Genomic DNA, 21,739 nt, shown 5'->3' with positions numbered 1-21,739 from the left:
TTGGAAGGGTCCATGTTTGGGATGCTTACGTGAGAACTGGGCGGATTAATGTTTTGTACAGCCTGAACTTCGACTTTCTTGATACTAGGCTGCTTTTAAAAAATTTTACCAGGCCGAAATAGCATCTATTGGCAGTCATGATTCTCCTTTTTATTTCTTGCTTGATTTCATTGGAGGAATTGACTTGAGAACCAAGGTAGATGAACTCATTCACTCTTTTGAAAGAGGATGCTCTTATCTGGATACTTTTGCTTCTGTTGGAGAATTAATCCGACCTGTGCAATGCATATTCCCCCTTGAGTGGGGTATCAGCCGTGACGATGAAACCCTAACGACAGAGAAGAAAGCAGTGAGTTTTGTAAAGAGCCTTCGACGGTCCCAACACTTGAATATTAATCGAATCAGTAAGAAAGATAAGCAGTAGTTGTAAAAAATTGATTACAGCACATCAAATATATTTTCTTTTTGAAGAAGCAGAAGTACTTTTAGTTAATTATTTTTCATTCATATGTAATGAGAGTATTAATTTGGAAACTATCTACTAATATTTTATTTTAGTTCCATAAAACGTTGAATTTAGAATTGTGATTGATTGGTTTTTTTCATTTTTCCAACACAAAGTAGTGGGTCTAATATAAGTAAACTGAGAATGGTGTTCCTGGCTTCTTTACATTAAATTTTTAATAGATTGCTAAATAAAAATAGTCTATAAATAATATCTTCGCCCGAACCTAAGTTGTCACTTAGGACATTGAGTATGTCATTAATATCAGGCTGTGGTACATTTAGACTGAAAAGCGAATTACCGAAGAAGATGGTTCATAATGTATAAATAATCAGCAGCGTGAGGTAAAATAACTTATTTCTACTTATGTCACATAAAAAGATAATGCTGAAATTATCTGTACGATAGATAGATATAAAAAGATGATAATAATCAATGTGTTGTACGCTAGTTTCTGTTTTGTCGCAATGTAGTCAATTTATTTGAATTAAAACTGCAACATAAGCTGTTTAAAAGACAGACTATTTTATCTGAAGCAATAATTTGCTACTTTTATATATTTATACATCTTTCTGTCCTTTTTAATTATTTTATTTTTTTAATTTTCTCTTATATTAATCTTCATATAACTTTCTAAGCAGTTCTGCAACATGCTTCCTAGCACCTGATCTTTTAGAAATGAATAATGTTGGCTTGCGCATACAAGTTCACTAGAAAATACTTCCGTTTTCATCATATTTTCACCATCTTAGCACCTAATTTGGTAACGACACATTTATAATTATCTAAATATGACTGAAATTTCATCACCATTTTTTCTTTTGCGAAGTAGTTGACGCCTGACAGCAAGCACTTCCTTAATCCATTCCTGCTTGTCTGTTTCCTTAATTATAACCATCCGTTTGCATTTTATCTAATCAACTCTCACGTTTATTGAAACTATTTATTTTATTTGCAATGCTTTCACTTTTAGAACAAGAGATTCTGCGAATATTAATCCTGGAGATTCTAGTGATAACTCTTCAGCATCATCACAGAAAATTTTGGTAGCTTAGAGTAGTCTCTGCTGTGACGACCAATCCATCTTTAAAAGAAATTATTGGTTTATTTTCCGAAGTTTATGATTTCCAGATATATAATATTTTTATAATTTAAGTCAACTTTTATTCAGAGATAAATATGTCTCGTATACTTCATTACTTTACTTGATCAGCATTTTAAACATTCAGATGCACTTTCACAATGCCCAGTTCATATCCATTCTATTAAAATTAACCGATCGGAAATGTCGAAAACAGTTCTCGCATTAAATCTGCCAAAACATATGGTCGCCTTTCTGGGTATTTTATGCTATTTCGTAAATGGTGTTCTATTTTTTTTGAACTTTCAACCTCCGATTAATCAGTCTAATGACCCGAATACAGAATTTTTCATTTCACTTTCCAAAATCATATCATATCTTTCCAAAGGAGTCCTAACATCTTCTTAAGTTACTTCTAACAATAACTTGATTGATTTCTTTTTAATTCTTAATCTTGCTCATTATACGCACGTATTTACTTGTTACTATCCTACTTTTGTTGTATCCATTATTTCATAACAAACTGTTCAATTTCCATTGTATGTGTATCCATTGTTGCAGTTCACATATACTTCCTTATGGATCATAGAGGCAAACATAGTATTTAGTTTCGTACTTCTTATAAGTGAAATGTATTAAACTAAGCTATTTTATTTATTTTTATGATAACCAAATTTCTGGTACCCAAAAACAATAGAAATATCTGTGAAGAGAGTTTATCAATTTGACAAAAGGTCCTGTCCAGCTGTCCATAGTAAATAAAAATGTTAAAAAAAGGTCTGTTATGAAGTTTTATTTAATCTATTCTCCATAATAACTTTTTCCCGCTCAATGGTTATGCAATATTTATTTTTTTAAAATAATTACTTTTTATTGTTGTCTATTGTTGGACAGAAGTAATTCATTTTTGAACAATGCAAGTAAATTGGAAGCTTATACTCGTATATATTATATTATTAATTTTCTTTATTTTGTATTCATTTTTTTTTCCAAAAGTCATACACTGCTCCACAAAAAAAGTGGCGCACTTTAAAAATGCGTTATTTTTTTTTCTCTGTAACTTTTTTGTTCTACATTTTATTTTAGTTAGCAAATATAAGAAGTATAAAGTTACGGGAGGGCTAAAATAAAATAAAAAATGATCTAAAAGAAATAAAAACCTTTAATTTAACAAAAAAGTACTTCTCGGCAAAAAATGAATTTGAAAAAAAAAGTATTTCTTCCGATTAAAAAAGGAGAAAAAGAATTTTAGTAACGTGTATTGCTCGCATTATTGCATCCGATCTCCTCGGCATACTCCTTATTAAATTTCTCACGAAATCTTGTGTTAATTCCTTCCATATCTCCACCAGAGCTCCTCGCAACTCTTCTGCTTAGAGCTTTCCTGGGAGGATTATTTCTCCATCTTAAAAAGCCTACCCAGCTCATCCCAAAGATGTTCAATTGGATTTAAATTCGGGCTGCGTGCTGGCCACCTCAAAACACGAATGCTAGTATCCTGTAGATATTGAACAACACAGCCGGCAGTGTGTGGTCGGGCATTATCTTGCATAAAAATAAAATTTTCCCCAATAAATGGTGCATAGGATATCACATATTGCTGCAAAATTTTCCTCACATACAAATCTGCATTCAAAATTGCCCTGTTGAACACGTGGAGCTCAGTATAAGCCCCCAAAGAAATCCCAGCCCACACCATCACTGAACCACCTCCGAATAGTAGTCTACCAGAAATATTGCACGGAGCGTAGCGCTCCCCAGGCCTTCGGTAAACTCGTCGCCTCCAATCAGGTGCGTAGAGAGCAAAACGGGACTCGTCTGAAAAGAGAACGTTTCTCCAATCGTTCTCAGACCAGTTGCGGTGTTCCCTAGCGAACTCTAGACGGGCTCTCCGATGGTCTACGGTGAGCAATGGTCCTGTGGCTTGCTTCCTAGAGCGTAAATTCATTTCAGCGAGCCTTCTTCGTACGGTTTCGGCACTGAATGAAACTCGACGAACAGTAAGCAGTGTTTGAGCAGTTTTTCATCAGAAGGAGTTGATGTACGATTTCTCAGAGTGTGAATTCTAATAAATCGGTCATCAAGTGCTTCTGTGGCTCTTGGTCGACCCGAACCTTGTCTGCGAGTGCAGAGGCCTGTCTCCCGGTAACGATGGATGGCTCTACGGACGGTGGTCTCAGGCAACCCTAACGTTCGTGCTGCGTACCGCTGACTCAGTCCATCCTCAACTAATGCAATAATACGGACCACTTGCTCTGCAGTAATCACCATTTTCTGAGAATTTGCAATGCTTTCAGCTTGAAAAAAGTCGAAACGCAACTGTAGAGGTCAATAAATTTATTTACTGTTGAGGTAAAGTTCACGTTGTTGTTTACACAAAAAGACCGAAGGGGATTAAACGAGGAATTGCTTCTCTATTTACAAGAAACTTTGGGCCTTCATTCGATTAATTGTTCCCTGACAGTTTATGAAAATAATTAAAACTAATAATCTTTCCCCAAAATGTGATAAAACAAAAAATAAACGCTTTTTTCAAAGTGCGCCACTTTTTTTGTGGAACAGTTTATGTTGTACAAACTCAGGTTTTAAAAAAATAAAATAAAAACGGTGAGTTTGGGCCAGTACAAAGAAATATTAATTTATTAAGGGCAAATGTGAAACTAATACATTCTCTATTTGTAACTAGTGTACATATTAGCTACATAAATATACCTAAGTGCACTTCACTTATATGTAAAATAGAATGAGTAAACCTTTCTATAATTACATAACTAACTACTTCTTTGTTTGACCTTTATGCCATATTAAAATGTTTAACATTTAGGGTAACAGTATTATATCAAGACACAGTGTTTGTAAATTCGTTTGTTCAGATTGTTAGTTTTTTTTTGTACAAAATTTACTGTAATAGTTACAAATTTATTACTTATGTGTTCAAGAATGTATTCCCTGTACAGACTGATGACAGCTAGTGTAATCGACTATTTATCTTTTATAAATAATATCAACTTAAAATTCTTACCAAATTAGAAATTTAACAGATTTCTTCAAAGATGCATTACCTGAAACAAAACGGAGAATTCATTATTGCTATAAAAGTAAACAAACTAAAGATATTGTTTTACTATTATATCTTATAAAGAAAAGTATTGTAGTAGGAAATCTTTTTGAATTCGCGAAGTGAAGTGAGAATCCTGTGGCTTGGAAAGTAAATCTCAATAATAATTTTTAACTACCTATTTGCAAGCTGCATCATCTCTTTGAAGTGTCCAAAAAATTGCAGTAATGCCAAGATGTCAAGAATTGCGAGGAAATCTTCGACAAAATGGTGTAATACAAAGTCAAGATGTTTCTTCAGTGATTCATTGCAGAGAGAGAGGTTAACGAGGAGTTCGATCCTATCCGTTTATCCATTATAGTGCAGGCAGAGTACGCTTTTCTGATGGACTCAACTAAAAGAATAGTGAGGAATACGCTTCGTTCACGCTTATGAAGAATTAAGCAGCAATAAGTGGTAGGAAAAAGTTAGGAAACCACGAAGGAAACTACTGGCTGAATTTCTGTAAACCTGTCCCCCCGAGGTCTTTACTTTCTTCAGGACGCTAACGGAAAACGATTTCCTCGTTGAGTATCTTTAGAGTTTCTGGTATTTTGAAGAGACGATTTCTGCATAATATGACTCGTGTCCTGCTCTGTAAGGTTGCAAAGGAAGGATACAAAGTTTGGTATAGTTTGTTCGCTTGGCAGGAGAGGTTATATTGAACGTCCATTGTCCTTAGTAAAAAAGTGAGAGAAGTTTAAACAAGAAAGTTACATTACAATCGAAAATACTTTTAGCAAAATATTAAAAAGTAAAAACTAGTTTAAAAAATAGTAGATAATTAAATTTAAAATAACTAATTTTATTCTAAATTTTGCAACAGCCGGTCTAAGGCAGTGTTACGACATTGTAACTTGAAATGCAACATTATTCTCATGTTTTAAATGCGAGTATCCACGAAGAAAGACCTTTGCACCTTTTTCTTAACCTACCCCAGTCTTCCGTTGGAGACCCTCTCTCGTCTACATGGACATAATATAATGTGGGCGCAATTGTATGTTGTCCCACTCAGTTACGTCAGAGGTTGCCACCAGTTGGCTAGCAATTTTTTTTTTTTTTTTTTTTTTTTTTTTTTTTTAAGCGTAACTAACAACAGTGCAGTCTGGACAGTCGGTCGGACTATATCGGCCGGCTGGAGAATGGCACAAGGCAGCCTAGAGGAAGGCGAATTGCGAAATAAGAGCAAAGTGAACGGCCGCTACCACGCCTTCTACACCACGTATTTATAACCAACTTCACAATGTTTGAGCGCCGTTTTTCTTTTCTACCATACTCTCAAATTCACCCTACATACATACACTGACAACTTGTACTTATTTATTATTTGTATCTATCTTTTAGTGGTTAACATTTATAAAGTACTACACTAAGAATGGGCATTCAGAATCAATCACCAAGCACTAAACTGTCCTGGCAGTACTGAGTTTCGTTCATGGCCAAATAAAACAATAACATTTTAAAGAGTATTTTGTCTAGGTCACCCTCTGCTACTTATCTACCGAAGAAATTCATTAATTATGCCTGCAACTGAAATCAAACTAACATGTGAAAAAGTCTTCTTTAAGGCGCTTCAATATCTGAGGTTATTGGCGCCCGGAGCTTTTATGAGTGCAATGCCGGCATCCGGGCAGTGTTCTACCGTTACAGACAATCCTCTCCTAGAAAGAGAAAATCTAAGAGTCAGCAGCTGGGTTCTAACCCGGGACCTCTGCTATCCGCATGGCTAATCCTCTCCTTTTTGTGTTATTTTATGTTAACATTTATGTAATTTCTTAAAGAAAAGGTGAGAATTGATTAATCATAATATATCACATTCATTTATGATTTCAAATAGCTGTTAAATTGTAACGGAATCAGCTGTTAATTAACAAAATAAGAAGGATAAAAATCCTTTACTAATTATTAAACACCCTTAGAATAATCAATGCGACACTAAATCAAACACGTATCATCAACTATTGCTGGAACATTCCAGGAGATCAAACTCACAGCACCGTTTGTAGAGGCGAGTTGGATTTTCGGGTTTGGAAAGTAGAACTGGATATATTTTTGAGGGAGGTAGGGAAAGGTGAATGGTTTAATTAGGAAATAAAAGCATGCTCACTTAGAAACGTAACAAGGATAACGTACTTTTTGGATCGTATGAAATACTGGATTAGAAAGAATGCTCTCTCTTAGAAGTGGCTTCGCTCCGTCTATAATTAAATTGCCTTCAATCCAAGGAATCTTTTTACTTCTACATAGTTCACTATCCAGGTTGATTCGTAGGTTGGATGCCTTGTCACTTTGTGTGCCATTGTACACAATTCACTTAATGTCTAATAGTGAGTAATGAAACGGACGCATTGCTAATATCCAACCATTTGTATCAAAGCAAACTGTTCTCTGTGCTTAATATAAACATGCTCAATAAATCATCCAATCTTTCATAATCATTACAATTTTAAATATCCGAGCTGGCCACTCGGTAATCCGAAGTAATAACGGAATAAATATCACAGATTAATCATATGAACTATTTATACTGACATTAATAGCGAAGATTGCGTAATTTTTTTGCTATAACGTACTTAATTATATTTAATTACTTAAAAAGTAGTTTTTGTTTTAATTTTTAGGAAAGGTTTTATTTAGATTTGAAGACGAGAACGATATCATTCAGCATATCTGGCTTATTGTGTTCATAAAGAATATATCTATTATGTACAAGAATTTTTATATTTTTGTAGTGCCTGGTTGATTCATCTTAAAGGTAAAGAAAATACCAATGTATTAATTCTGCCTAGCTTTCACTTTGCTGGTCATCTCCAGCGCTTATCCTAATTTAATTTTTAATTTAAAGTAGCACATTGTTTTCGATTACGTTATTTAAATTGTTCAATAATGTTTGTTTTACTTGGTAGATGATTTATAAACCGGTGGTTACATCGGTGGCAAAACCACAGTAACTATAACCACAGTAAGAGGTTCATATTAGAATAATCATGGAAGATCCCTAGAATAAATGCTTGGCAAAAATAAATAAAAAATATGATTGAACTTGGCAATAATTTCTCTAGTCTCCCAGTTTAACTACATTAACCTCTTGGTTCCAAAATACTGCGTCTACCGTCTTCTGAGCCAAGTAATCCTCCCGATTCCTCCTCTGGAAATTGAAGAGATCATTTTGACTTCCGTAATCATTAACATGCTATTAATCCTCTTTCTTTGCTGGACTTAAGCAAGAGCGTGTCAAAAGTTAGCTTAAGACAAATAATTCTCTTGAAGAACTTAAATTATTGATTCAGATACTCTTAGATCACAAATTGATTATGAAAAATAATTTTAAAAATTTCAGTTTTTGTTTTCTTCAATTATTTTAGTATTTTAAAGTATAGTTTTCGACTAGATTTTTTTTTTGTTAAATTTGTTTAAATTCCAAAATCTTTTCGAATGAAAATGTCATTGAAACAGGTTAAATGTTTGGACTGAGAACTTAATACAAAGTATTTTATATTTTATGGGGTGAATGTCACGATTGTTATTTCTTATTACTTCTACAAACAATGGCATTGGGCAATGATAACTAAAGTTTTGGAAGTTGATTGCCTCTGTCCTAGATATTTATGGGCTTGCTAGACAATAATGTAAAGGTATTTTTTTTTATCTTCTTTTATAATTTGGTCCTAATAAATTTGTTATAAAAATATAATACTCAAATGAACTTAGCCAAAGTCTAAAACAATCTTTTTGTGATGAATGACGTTAATCGTATTCCTTCATTTTGGGAAAACACTGTTTCCTTGAAATTGGACTGACTTATTTACAAATAACAACTAAATTGAAGTTGTTGCTCAGTTAAGTGGCTTGCATTCTTGCTTAATCACAGCATAATTGGACTCGTCCATCAGTTTGAATCAGTTTAAGACAAAGATTAAAGCAATAAAAAGCCGGATACTCTCGCTGAACGGTGTTCGAACTGGCAAATTTAAACTGGTCAAAATTAAAATTGTCTATATATAATTAAAATGCCTTTGTTGCTCAGTTCGGGCCCCTAACACACTTTTACAGATGTCGGTGAACTGTAAGATATTAAAATAATAATTAAATTGTTTACATTAATTATGGCGGCGACCCGAGGCTGCCTGCAATATGTTGTAGTCGTTTGGCAGTATATTTATAGAGTAGTAGCTGAATTAGAGAGCCTATTGAGGTTGCCTTGCGTCACACACCTAACTAGCACGAGCTATGAAAACCTTTCACTAAAAGTAAGCAACGAAATACTGCTTAACATGTATGAAATATTTTTTTCTTTTTTTTTTTTGTCCGCCAGCTAGTTAAAAGGCTCATCTAATCGAGCAATGCGTGATAGACAAGAGTTTGCGGGTAAGTTCGCTGCTTTGTCAGTTTCTTCTATCTGAGCAAATCAATCTAGAGTGAAATGTACTGAGATTGGAAATATTTTCTACTTATTAATACCGAAGATCTTATCTGAATGTGAGTTTAGAAATAATAACGCTATTTTCATTCCACAATGTGTACAACACACAATTCCAAGTGTGTATGACAGTTAATTTTTTCAGTCGTGGGAAAAAAATAGATGAAACTAGCTAGAACTAAACTAGGACACTAAATCCCAATAAGTAAATGACTTAAGACATAACACTGTGAGAATTGATTTTATTTATTTTTTATTCTTCAATCCATTTAGAAATAACTCGTTGTCTAAGTGAACTTGAATAAGCACAAAAATGGTTCTAGAAAAGAAAAGAAATCTTTCATTTAGTAAGCAAGATGGATAGTTTGTAATTCAGTTAATACACTTTGACCATTATTCAACAGTATACAAGCTCTCTTGAAGGTCGTTCGCTTATGGTTGACCCATTATCGCCAGATAAACTGTAAGTTGTCCTGTTACAAAGAAATAAATAAAAGGCTAAAGAGGTACGATTCTGTTTTTATTACTTTACCGGCAAAAAAAGGTCCTGATTTTTGAATTTTTATTTTTAAAAAAATTGTAAGATAATTGTGGTTCTCTCTTAAATCACAACTGTCCCTTTCGGAAAAATGTAAAAAAAAACGTTCTTTCAGTAGAAAACTTGTTTTGAAACATGAAATTTTAGCCATACATTTAATTTATCATTACGTATAAGTAGGGTTACCATACGTCCCGGTTTGGCCGGGACTGTCCCGATTTTAAGCACTTGTCCCAGCGTCCCCAGCAGGTTGTTAAATGTGTCCCGGTTTTTAAAGGTTAAAAAAAAAGATTTAATATTTGTTAAATATAAAGAAATCATTTGCTTGAGTGTAACGTTGGTGCCTTATTATTTTGTAAAACTAATCTAAATTTGAAATGTAGTAAATTTTATGATTTAATTAGAAATGACGAAAACTTTCTAAAAAAAGTACGATCTTCTGAGAAATACTCTTGTACAAGTGAATAATATACATATACTACTACTATTAATGTGTAAGTGCATTTTATTATATTTTTATATTTAATACCTACATTTTTTGTGATTTTTTACGATATACGTTTAGTTTTGTGACACTCAATAATATTAATAATTTGTAATAGCAAAATATTCATAAAAGTGTAAGTTTTACTTTACTAACAATGAAAAAATCTAACAAATTATTCTATTTATTTATATTTACCTGACTGTCCCGGTTTGGCGTAAAAAATATATGGTAACCCTACGTATAAGGGGTGAGAGGGTACATTTCACTGAAACAGCACTTAAGAGGGAATTCTATCCCCTTCCTGCTCTAATACCGGTCCTTAAACCATTTTTTCTGGAAAAATATTTCAAATAAACGTAGAACTAGTAAGCGTTCTACTTAGTTCTATAGTTTTATGAAATTGGAACCACTTAAAAAAAACCAAAGAACTAATTAAAATAGTGTAAAGAAACCGCTAGGTTTCTTTTTCACGAAATTTGACAAAATTCACAGCTTTAACTCGGCTGGCATCCTCCTATTTATTGATTCGTAAAGACTTTGTTCGTCCAAATCATTGAGCTTGCCGAGGCATTATTTCCTAACCAATTAAAAGTGATAACATTATTAACTCACTAACATTGTAACCTAAATATCGTTATAGATTACTGCCAGCTGAATGAATAGTTCCCGTCTTCAAATTACATACTTTCCATAAGAACTGATTTTGGTGATAACTACTCTAAACTGGGAATTCAAGTTTTAAATTACTAAGTGTGCTTATAGACATTACTGTGATACAATTAGTTACATGCATGCTTGCAATTTACTGGCAGCAGGTCAAGCCCAAATCTGACAAGTGCAATAACCTCCCAAAAATGTTTAATAATGCCAAGGCAACGTTTAATAATAATATTTCTTTTTGAGTTGTATAATTACAGAATAGAGAGAGCCGCGTTTAACACTTGATTCAGTTCTCATTTGATACTGAATGTTAAACTTCATATCCAGATTATTTTACAATTGCAGAAAATAGAAATATATAATAAATATGTAAAAACTAAGTATTATTGTACCGTACATAATGTAAAACCCTAAAAATGGATAACCTTTTCATTTGCTTTACACTGAATGTTTTTATGCTCATTTTTAACTTGAAGATTTAAGAATCATTGAAGAATAACTTCAGAGCCAGATAACTGGCTTTTACCAGAAAGGCTCTTGTAAATTTAAGTTAATTTTATAATATTAATATGGTAATACTTTAAATTAACTCATTACGGCTTTGTTAGCCGTCTCTTTTGAAATCAATTCGCAACAGTACATCTAGATAGATATTTGATATTAAAAGCAAGAAATCAACTTATGTTCCTGTATAACACACATTTAGGCGCTTGTCAAAGTAAACATGAATGCCACCATATTAACAGGAAATGTTGTCTTACTAAGTAAGAAATTATTCTCTTAATCTTTTACGATTTACACAACTCATTTAGCGATCTTATTGATCCAGTTCACATTAAGCTATTCGTGAAATAGATTCTCGTACTAGACCTAATAGAAGCAATCAAATAAATCTTCCTGCTACATGGAGTAAAGCCATTATTCTAATCTGTCTTCAGAGAAAGTACCACCAAACATTATAATGTTAGAAATTAAGTTTATAACATTATTCTTTTTAAAAATTAGTTCCTTAATTTTAGAGTTAGTTCCCATAGTATTCTTTACAATTTTAGTTGTGTTGCCACTAAAAGTTTCTCATGTAAAAACTACTAATTGTGTTATAAAATTAGATAAAAGAAACGTTCTCTATTAATTAGTTATTTAATTTGCCTGTAAAGACAAGAGAGATTTAATTTTTATTGGAACTGTATAATAGAATGCTTTCAAATCAAAATTCATCATATCTTCTAAGATCTATTGTAGCTCTCACTAAGTCTCAACAAAAGTCAATCCATCATTTTATATAAATTGAATAGCAATTAATCAATCGTTTGTTAATATAATTAGCATACCAAATTAATTGCTCCGACTAGAACTTCTCAAATTTTTCAAAGATCCACGAGTCATGTTTTCATTTTTTTTTTTTTTTTGTGAAATATATTTTAAAGCAATCTGTTGGATGCTCACTTCTTATGTAAGTTCTTGTTGCGGTGAACATCAGGTTTTTGCTTTAAGTTCATATCTGGTGTACTTATGGTAACGTCGATAGTTTAGAATACTTAATCTTTCCCACATTTGCAGGCATGCCTCAGTGTCTACGCTACTTGCCTATTTATCTTTTACTATGCAGATATTTCTACCCGACCAGAAACAATTCTCCACTCCCAATCTGACGACACTTGTATTATTGCTCAAAACTCTGACCTTAATATTAATATTAATACTATAAACAGAGATGGTGAATAAAAGTCTGTCAAAGTTGACAGATGCACATATCTCTCACTTGAAAACAAAATACTTCTTTATAACACAATTATAAAATCTCTTTTGGTTATATAGATGCGAAGTTTAGACTGTCTTCACTCACAATCCCAAATAATCCTGCTAGGATACTGAATCGCCGCTGGCCTTGCAACAATCCTTTAAAAGGATAACTTCAAACCAGTAAAACTGAAATTTTAAAGAAATTCCACCACATTCATTGATTTACACTACGATTTTAAAAGATGCTCTTTTTTTCATATGTGTCTAAACGTCTGTGATTGTTGGACATAACTCATAATGGGAAATCACTGAAAATTTAATGTTTAAATTAGTTGATATTTCATGTAATCTCTGGCCAAAGTGTCGGATAAAATTGATTTCGAGAACTCCAACTACCTGATTTTCTGAACTGAAAACTTGGCAGAATAAAAAAAAAGATGGATCAATCAAAAGCAAATCTGACAATATAGTGCGAAAAAAACATTATAAATAAAAAAAGACTTTTAATTTCATCACAAAAATTTGAAGTATATAAATATGGCGTTGACTGATCATTACTGCTCGCCTTCAAACCGGCAGTGAGAGCTATTTAAATATTAATTATTGTCAAATATATATCTGTACCTCGGAGGGAAAAGGCACCATGTCCATTTTTTTCGATTTTCAGATTTTGGCATCATTTTACAAATATTTTGTTGCTCTTTCTACAGGTGTAAAGCACTATGACCTATGTTTACTATTAAGCGATTTATGTATTTTAAAAAAGCACTATGATACTTCATTACTCAAGGGTAAAAGGCACTACATGGGCATAATTTTTTTTCACAATGGAGATCAAAGTAAAATATTTTAAAATATGGGAGTTAAAGTGGTCATACCTAATGTAATAATTACGGTGAAGAAGTACAGGAAAGAGTATAACCGGAAAAGTGGAACAAAAAATGAATTTGGAAAAATATATTTATTTGGCTCCCCTGTAAAATTTACTTCTTGTGACATGGTGCCTTTTCCCTCCGAGGTACAGATATTCTTTTTGCTAGAGAATTAGAGCGTTGTAGCTACTAAGTTCTTCAGTAACTAATGTCTGAATGTTTCTTAATAGTTATTTCATTTTTCATTTAAAATGATATCCAAATAAAAACACTTGTAATGAATATTATTATTCAAAGATTATTATTAATTTTAACGAATTACTGTAACTTATCAATAAAAAATTTCTCAATAATCAAGTAAACCTACATCAAACTTTTTGCCAGTCAATGTAATAATTATTACTAATCAGTTGAGTTCCTTCATTTAAAAAAAGCCAGAAAGAGATTTTCCAGTTGATAAGTTAGCGACCAGAAAGAGCAAGCTGAAAGAATAAATACTAAATATTGTATTAACCAAAAGCTTTCATACAATGTCGGGTCAAATACTTTATTCCTAATTATTCCGTTAATCCAAAGGGTAAAAGTTAAAATCATGGTGTTAAGCTACTCAAATTATTCTCAAGCCAAATGTATTTAAAGTGGCTAATAATAAGAGTCACAGGAAAAAAGTAACAATTATAATTAGTAGCGGGTGAAAAATTTTAAAATTTTAATTAGGTAAGGAAATATGGTAATCAGATAGAAATACGTATTTCTGTATGTTACGTTATATTTATTTTAAATACTGTATTACCATCTTTTTGATTTAATTTAACAAAAAATGTTATCAAACAGTGACTTATAAGGGAGGCAATGTAGTTCTTACAGACTTTATAACTCTCTCTAAATACCTTCTCTTCTAAGCAGTATATGGGAAGTATGTGGAAGTATGTACCAGCATTTTTATTGTACCAGAGAAGGTAAAAGGGCCTAAGGAAAGTTTAATGTCTTAATAGATAAAGGTAAAATAAAATTTCCTCATTAAACTTCACCACATTCCCATCCTTAATAATTCTTTCTTTTTTCTTCTTCTTCTTTTTTTTTGTTGGCATTGGCTTCCGCCATAGAGCCCAGCATCGTCTAGGTGCTTATCACTAGAATATCACTCACTCTCCATTCTTACCTACAAATACATTCGCTTCACACATTCATCCCTCTACTATATACCGCTATTTACATAAACTACTGCTAATGGATGGAGCAGCACTCTGTGCTCCTGCCATCCTTATAGCTTAACCGAAATTAAAATCACGTAATCTTTCTTTAAGCATTTTCTTCCATTCATTCTAATTCGGCTATAGCTTTTAAATACATTCATATTTCATTGCTAGCTCTGCTATCGACTTAAGCACATAAATGTTGGTGGAGAATATAATGTCTTCGTAGCGAAATGGTGCATCTACTAAATACCTGTATATATCGTCAAACATTCGTTTCCTTTCTACCACATAACGTGGACATATCATTATTACATGTTTGAAATCCTCCTCCTCATTGCAATCTACGCAAAGAGGAGAGGACCTTTTGTTGATCCTGTGTAGATACGATCCGCACACCGCGTGGTTCGCTCTCAGCCTGCTTATTGTCGTAACAACCCATTTATTAGTTTCTTTCTTTCATAACTGCTAACTACTTAATGTCGTAATGAACAATTTCTCACGGCGATTATGGTGAAGGTACACAAGGTTACAGAGACAGTTGGTAATCTAGCCTTGATATATATATCTACTAGATGTTTTCTATCTGATTAGGGTGCATACACATTAAGATGCATGCACTTCAATTATATTTACAGTAAACTTGACTCCCTACATTAATGAAAATTCATTTGAAAATAAAACAAAATAACAATTATTTCGTTTGTTTTTGAACCAGCTTGATAGAAAAGCGGATAAATAGAAAATTAACATCAACAATGGCGTCTTAATCTCTTAATATTGGAACAGTTGCGACGAATTGGTTGATTGATAGTTTAAATTCTTTAACTGTGTATATAAAACTCATTGTTGTTGTTGATCTCTGACTAATCCATTAGTTGTACTCTAATAACTAAGTGCAAAGTTATAACATTTACAAAAAACGGTAAGCAGGAATTAATTTTTTTTAAAAAAAATTTTTTGCAAGAGCATTCCCATTGATTTTATAATTTGTTGTCTGGTTTTCCAGATCAATCTAACTTATCTAAGTCTTAAATTTAAGTATTGAAACTTTTTTTTTTTACTTTTTGAAGTACTCATCTTATTTTATCATTTAAAAGACAAAAACACAGCAACTATTTTGGTCTTTCGAAATCGTAGGTTAAATTATTGCCAGATATAGTTTTCCAATCTCCAGACCTGCAACGAGGTTTCTTGTATATTTCACATCTTTGAAAGTATTGAAAAGACTTTTATATAGCCGCATGACAAGTAAATCAATGGGGAAGAAAAAGACGAAAATACATTGACTGTTATTTAGTATAAAGAATGTTGTTTCTGATTTGAATTAAATTCTGATTTTTACGGCATTAAGATAAAAATAAAAATAAAATAAAATACTTTAAAAGAAGATAAAACTTATATAAATCAACATTTCCATAAATCTAAATATAAGATTATCACCTTTGATAGTACGAACTTGTAGGAAAGAAAAATAAAACAAATTACGACAGAAGAAATATGTAGATTCTTAATAAATAACGGTGTTTATATATTGAAAAATGACGTGAAAAGTAAATTTATTACGGGAATCTAGGGTGAAAGGAAGATGTTTTAAAGTGCAAGTGCAGTTATGCAAGTGTAATAAACATTGGGTCAAGGTAAATGCTAAATCTTCTCCTAACTCTTTTCTTAACTTATATTTAAGCTTTCCTCAAACTCTTTATCGACCTATCCTGTACGTATATATCTATCTGGTCTAGCTTGTATTAAATGTCAAGTGAATTATATAAGATTTTATTAACAGTTAATATTACATAAAGTCTTTACTGAAGTTTTGTTCTTTTATTATTCTAGCAGTGAACAATATTAGAATGAGCAGTAAAATATGTTAATTATTTGCGCCATAAGCAATTTTAGAGCGCTGCTAAAAGCTCTCGTTCCAATCACTGCCCATTCGTTAGCTTTAGAATCTCCTGTGCAGAGAAACATTAAAGAGCTTGAAGACCAAGCCTTCGAAGTTCTTTAGAGGGATACCAATACAAAATCACTGAAAAATGAAATTCATTTTTATTGAAATCTTTTTTTTTTTTTAATTTTGTCAATTAAAAGGAAAGTGTAACAACACTAATGGAAGAATTAAGGCCCTGCGGATTCAGAGAGAAGAGAAGTTGCCATATTGCGCACCATTCAGCTAAAGACTGTAAAGAGTAACAAGAATGTCTAAAATGAGGCTAGCTAGACCAGACGCAGTTCAAACCAGTCATTGCCGATTAAAAGATAAAGGACTCAATTTACTCCCGAAGTTCTTGTAGGAATTTAGCTTTCCCTGCTGCAGTGTCTACTCTTTCTCTTCCTAAAACTCATCATTTCTTATCTATTCAAGTTCAAGTTGAAGCACCAGATCAGAGAATATTCATCTAGTTCATTCATAATAAACTTTCTGGGCTGTCAGCCATAAAAACAATATCATCTGCTTATAATACAACTTTCAACTTATAATCCTCAAAGCTTATTCCACTATTAAGATGGTCTTTAAGGATGTTTATAAAAATGGTTGTCAGCATATTTGGACTTAAGCGTTTTTATCTTTTAATGTTGTTGGCCATTCTACTTATCCCATTCTATTAAAGCAGACATTTTAACAAAATTACCGGAACTGAAAGACTGAAACCGGTCCGAATCACAAAAGCAGGAAATGGCAAATTAAATTGCCGATATTTTCCATTAATCCGGGTCCAAGGTTGAACCATAACATGGAAAAAGGAGCTATAGGTGTAAAATGCACACCATGGATGCACTTTAAATAAATTGCTGCTTGTTTTAAGTTACAAATTCTTATGTTTTCTTTTTCAAAAAGAAATATTTTTACCCTTTTTTTGTGGTTAGACTAAAGATTAACTAGAATATTAATGATGCCATTAGGCAACATTTTAAAAGATGCATTTTACGCACTAAGGCACATTCTGGTATAATCCATAAAATTGAATCAAGCAAAAGCTTTGGATGTTTTAGAAATAATATTATAATTTTGAAACAATTACTTATTATCTCTTTCACTGTTAACAGTGTACAGTAAATATTATCAAATAAGTATAAAATAATGTTCTAAGAGTATCTTAAATAAAAGTTTGGAAGTATATTGCTAGAATATATTTTGTAAAATATTGTAGTTGTACTTATAGTAAACAAGTTATTAAATGCGACATTAATATAAATTTAGTGACCAATAACTTACTAGAAAAACAGAAACGCCCACTGATATCATTAAGTCTCTCTTTTTAAACTCATAAGTTTGGTACTCGTTAGCGTTGAACTGTTGAAAATAACGAGCTGGGAGAAAACCAAAAAATCAAAGAATTTTTCGTACACTCAAATCAGCAATGTTTTAGATTCTAAATACAAATTTATAATCAAATTTGAATCTATATTCCGCAACTACCTTCCTCGTGAAATTAGAAAAAATAATTTGTTTTTTTTTAAAAACATTGTCTTTTTCTGGAATCAGGAAACTGAAGAATTATAATTGTGTCAAATTAGCGAAATTTAAAACCGGCTTTTTTGAATTATTTGTGGAATTATTTTGAAAAGAATTTCTCAAAAATTAATTAAAATTAAACCATATTCATTTGAAACTTCTCCCATTTTAGAAGCCCAGAAGAAAGTAACTTTTAGCATTTCTCGAATGTGTGATTTCAGGATTATGATCGGTATCATCACGTACACAATTTAAAGGAAAATTAATAGCATCGCTGAAATTAAAAATTTGAAGAAAATTCAAAAACTATTCATTAATAACCGGGAGGTATATGCTTTGTTCAAGGAACCGGATATCGCCAAAATTATAAAACTCGGAAGACTGCGATGGGCATTGCACGTGGCAAGAATGGGGGATGAAGAAATACCCCAAAAAAATTTATGGATGGTTGCGAACTAGGTCCCAGGAGGGTAGGGAGACCAAGAACGCGATGGCAGGACTGTGTGGCAAGAGATGCTTTGGCAATGTTTGGATTCCGTAACTGGAGGGAGGCTGCGCAGGAAATAGACGCCTTGCGGGCACGTCTTGAGGAGGCCAAGACTTTTCATGAGTTGTAGCGCCGTTTAAGAAGAAGATTCATTAATAAATCTAAAGTTGGATGAAATAGTGCATTTTTTTTTTTGCGAGGGGGAAAAATGCCAAAGGCACCTTCCGACGATCTGTCGGGTGTGTGGGGCTCAACCCACTAAAAAAAACCCTCCCCTTCAGGCGTAAATATCCATCCCGGAACCGTCAAACAGCATTACTTCGGGATGGCGCCTCGTTACTTGGCTTTCCTTTTTTTATTGCTCTTCCACCTTACGAGGGGATGAAGAAATACCCCAAAAAAATTTCGAGGACCTTCTATTTCCTTATTAATATTTTTTTAGCAATGGAAGATACTTTTGCCCAGGCTTCCTCGTCTTCCAGCATCCGTCCGACGATGCTGTCCGGAGCTATCGGACCGGTGACTTCCTGCAAGCTTCTTCTTTCTTGTACCCATCGTGTACACTCAAAATAGGTGTGCAGGGCGTCATCCGAGTCCGAGTCCCCGTAAATACACGCCCCAGACGGCCTTTTCCCTATTTTTTTAAAGAATCCTGCGAAATACCCGTGGTCAGTAAGGAATTGTGTGAGGTAATAATCCACCTCCCCATGTTTCCTTTCTGCCCAGATCACCGGGTCAACAATTAATTTTGCCGTCCATCGCCCATGGCGGTCATTGGCCCAGCAGGCTCTCCAATGTTGTGCCAGCCGAGCAGTCGCCCTCTTTTTGGAGTCGGTACTACCTAGAGACTCTCTCAGCAGGTAGGTCCTTCTTCTGGCCATTGCCACCAAGTCAATGGGGGGAACACCTGCTATTACCAGGGCCGCCGACCTCGAAACCGTCCTATAAGCACTGATAATTCTCAGTGCCCCTTTTCTTTGGACTGCCGCCAGCCACTTCTTATATTTTCCTTTTTTTAGGGCTTCCGCCCAAATTTCGCTGTGCATTAAATCTAATCTATATAGGGTTAGTAGGAAACTCAGACAAAGAATGTTATATTTAATAAAAACTATTGAATTCTTTAGAAGATTTTGATGAGGTCGTTGACTGGAGATCTAAAGACGAGTAGTTATAGCTAAGGTTGTTTCATACACAGAAGATGGAAAGGAATTATTAGAATTTGTATGCCTATAACGGTGACACAAAACTGAAAACTTGTCAAAAGGCATAAAATAAAGTTTATATTTATGTTTGGACAGTTTAGTTTAGTTTACGAGTGGCTTTTTTTAAAATAAACAACAAAAGAAACTTTTACGACAATCGGAGTGTTTTGAAAAATGTTAAAGCGGATGTAGAACATTATTAGATTGGGCAATTTTTCTTGTAACCCGAAAAGGAAATTACAAAAGAGATAACTGTTCTATACATTTAAAACAAACAATTTGGTTGCTGATTGTTTAATAAGGAAACAACTGTACAAAGTAAATTTAAATTTAAAGAATGTTTAATAAAGTTTGTCACGCTTTACAAAGTTCATTCTAGATTCTATGAACATAGCGGGCGCGAAATCTAACGGAACCATTCTTTACACCAATCTGACACATGTATTTGCCAATTATTGGCATTGTGTTGCCAAGTTCATTATCTTTTCCAAGTTCATATTGCACACCGTGTTTTTGTATTATTGAGGAAAAGAAAACTATTGAAACTGTTAATTTTAGTGTTTATTTTAATGTCTGTTTTTTTAATATGACTTCTAGGTTTTGAAAAATTACATAATAATGACTATCAATAAGTAAAATTTACAATTTTAATTTGTAATTGCATGAACAGGAAGAAATACCTAGTGAAATTGAAATCCAGGAATTCTCAATTTACCGCGTCACTTCCATCACCGGCTTTGTCAGTAGCTGAATGTACGAACCCAAGAAAAAAAATTCACAGACAAAAACTCGCTGTAAAAAATCAGAATTTAAGAAAGGTCAGTCAAAGTATTAAGTCTGCGTCTTTATAATTAAGTATTTAATAAAATTATTAATTTAAGGAATAAATATTTAAGCTTAATTACTAAATTGATGAAAATTGGTTGAGCGAAGTGAATTTAATTGAATAAATGTAGTATCTGAGGAATTTTCCGAACATTATGAAAATAGTGATAAGAAAAATCATGTAGGTGTTCATTTTTCATTCCTCAGATAGCCATTTTTTGTGTGCCCTTTTTATCTGTAAATCTTTTTATCTAGTCAAAATGGTAACTTTTTCCGTTTTTATAACCCTTATCTTGTGTACCTAATAGTTAAAGATCGAATCTCTAAACAGGTGTCTCTAAATTATTCTTAAAAATTAAAAAAAAAAATAATAAAAAAAGTTAGTGTGCTTTAGTGCAAAATAAGATGAAGTTGCAACAAAAGTAATTATTATACTGCAAATTTGTGTTCAAATACATACTTCTTGATAATTGCTTTTTTATCCAATGAAATTTTTTATTTCTTGCAGTTTTTGCAAGAGATTATTACGAATTGTAATAATCATCACGTATTTACCTCTTAATTTGAGTAAACTGGTAACAATTGCAAAAGATGTAAAACATACGAATATAATTTATTTAATAAAAATAATTGCAGGATGTCTCTGTCAAAATTAAAACATGCCAACAACAGTTTAGTAACAAATATGATTAGTGTTTTAAACATTATTTAGAGCTAGATGAGGTTCCTGCTGATAACATTAATTTGCACTTCCTTTATTGAACTAACCCATATCCTGTATACAGATGGGTATACAGTGTTGCATAACTTTGTTAACTACAGTGTTTACACTATTTCTAGCCTTAGGTAATCTCAAACTATGTGTTGGTTAGCTAAAACACTGTGATTTATATGAATGACTGGCTAGCTTTTTGATTATAAACATTCACCTAATGTTGTGCATTCATTAAAATAATGTTATTAATAAAGTGAAAAACATAATTACGATTTCACTTTCATCCCAAAAAAATTCAGTTAGATAGAAGTAGATCCCGATAACATGTCAATATAACTTGTTTAAGAAGTAATGCCTCGACCAAAGGATGTTCGACTGGCCTTGTATGCTGACGACGTCGCTGTCTATGCTACGTCCTGGAGATTAGACACGATAGTCAACAGGCTTACTAGGG

The 21,739-nt window shown here is 32.7% G+C and overlaps 1 protein-coding gene across 2 annotated transcripts in view; it reads right to left on the bottom strand.

Moving 5' to 3' along the window:
• Positions 1-21,739, bottom strand: part of LOC141449772 (uncharacterized) — a 255,913-nt gene that overhangs the window by 81,287 nt on the left and 152,887 nt on the right. The window lies entirely within an intron of this gene.

Source organism: Rhodnius prolixus, unplaced genomic scaffold, assembly GCF_049639745.1.
Source record: "Rhodnius prolixus isolate KJV_2025 unplaced genomic scaffold, Rpr scaffold_2, whole genome shotgun sequence".
NCBI lineage: Eukaryota > Metazoa > Arthropoda > Insecta > Hemiptera > Reduviidae > Rhodnius > Rhodnius prolixus.
Note: the sequence above shows the minus strand (reverse complement) of the source record. Positions and strands in the feature narration are given on the sequence as shown.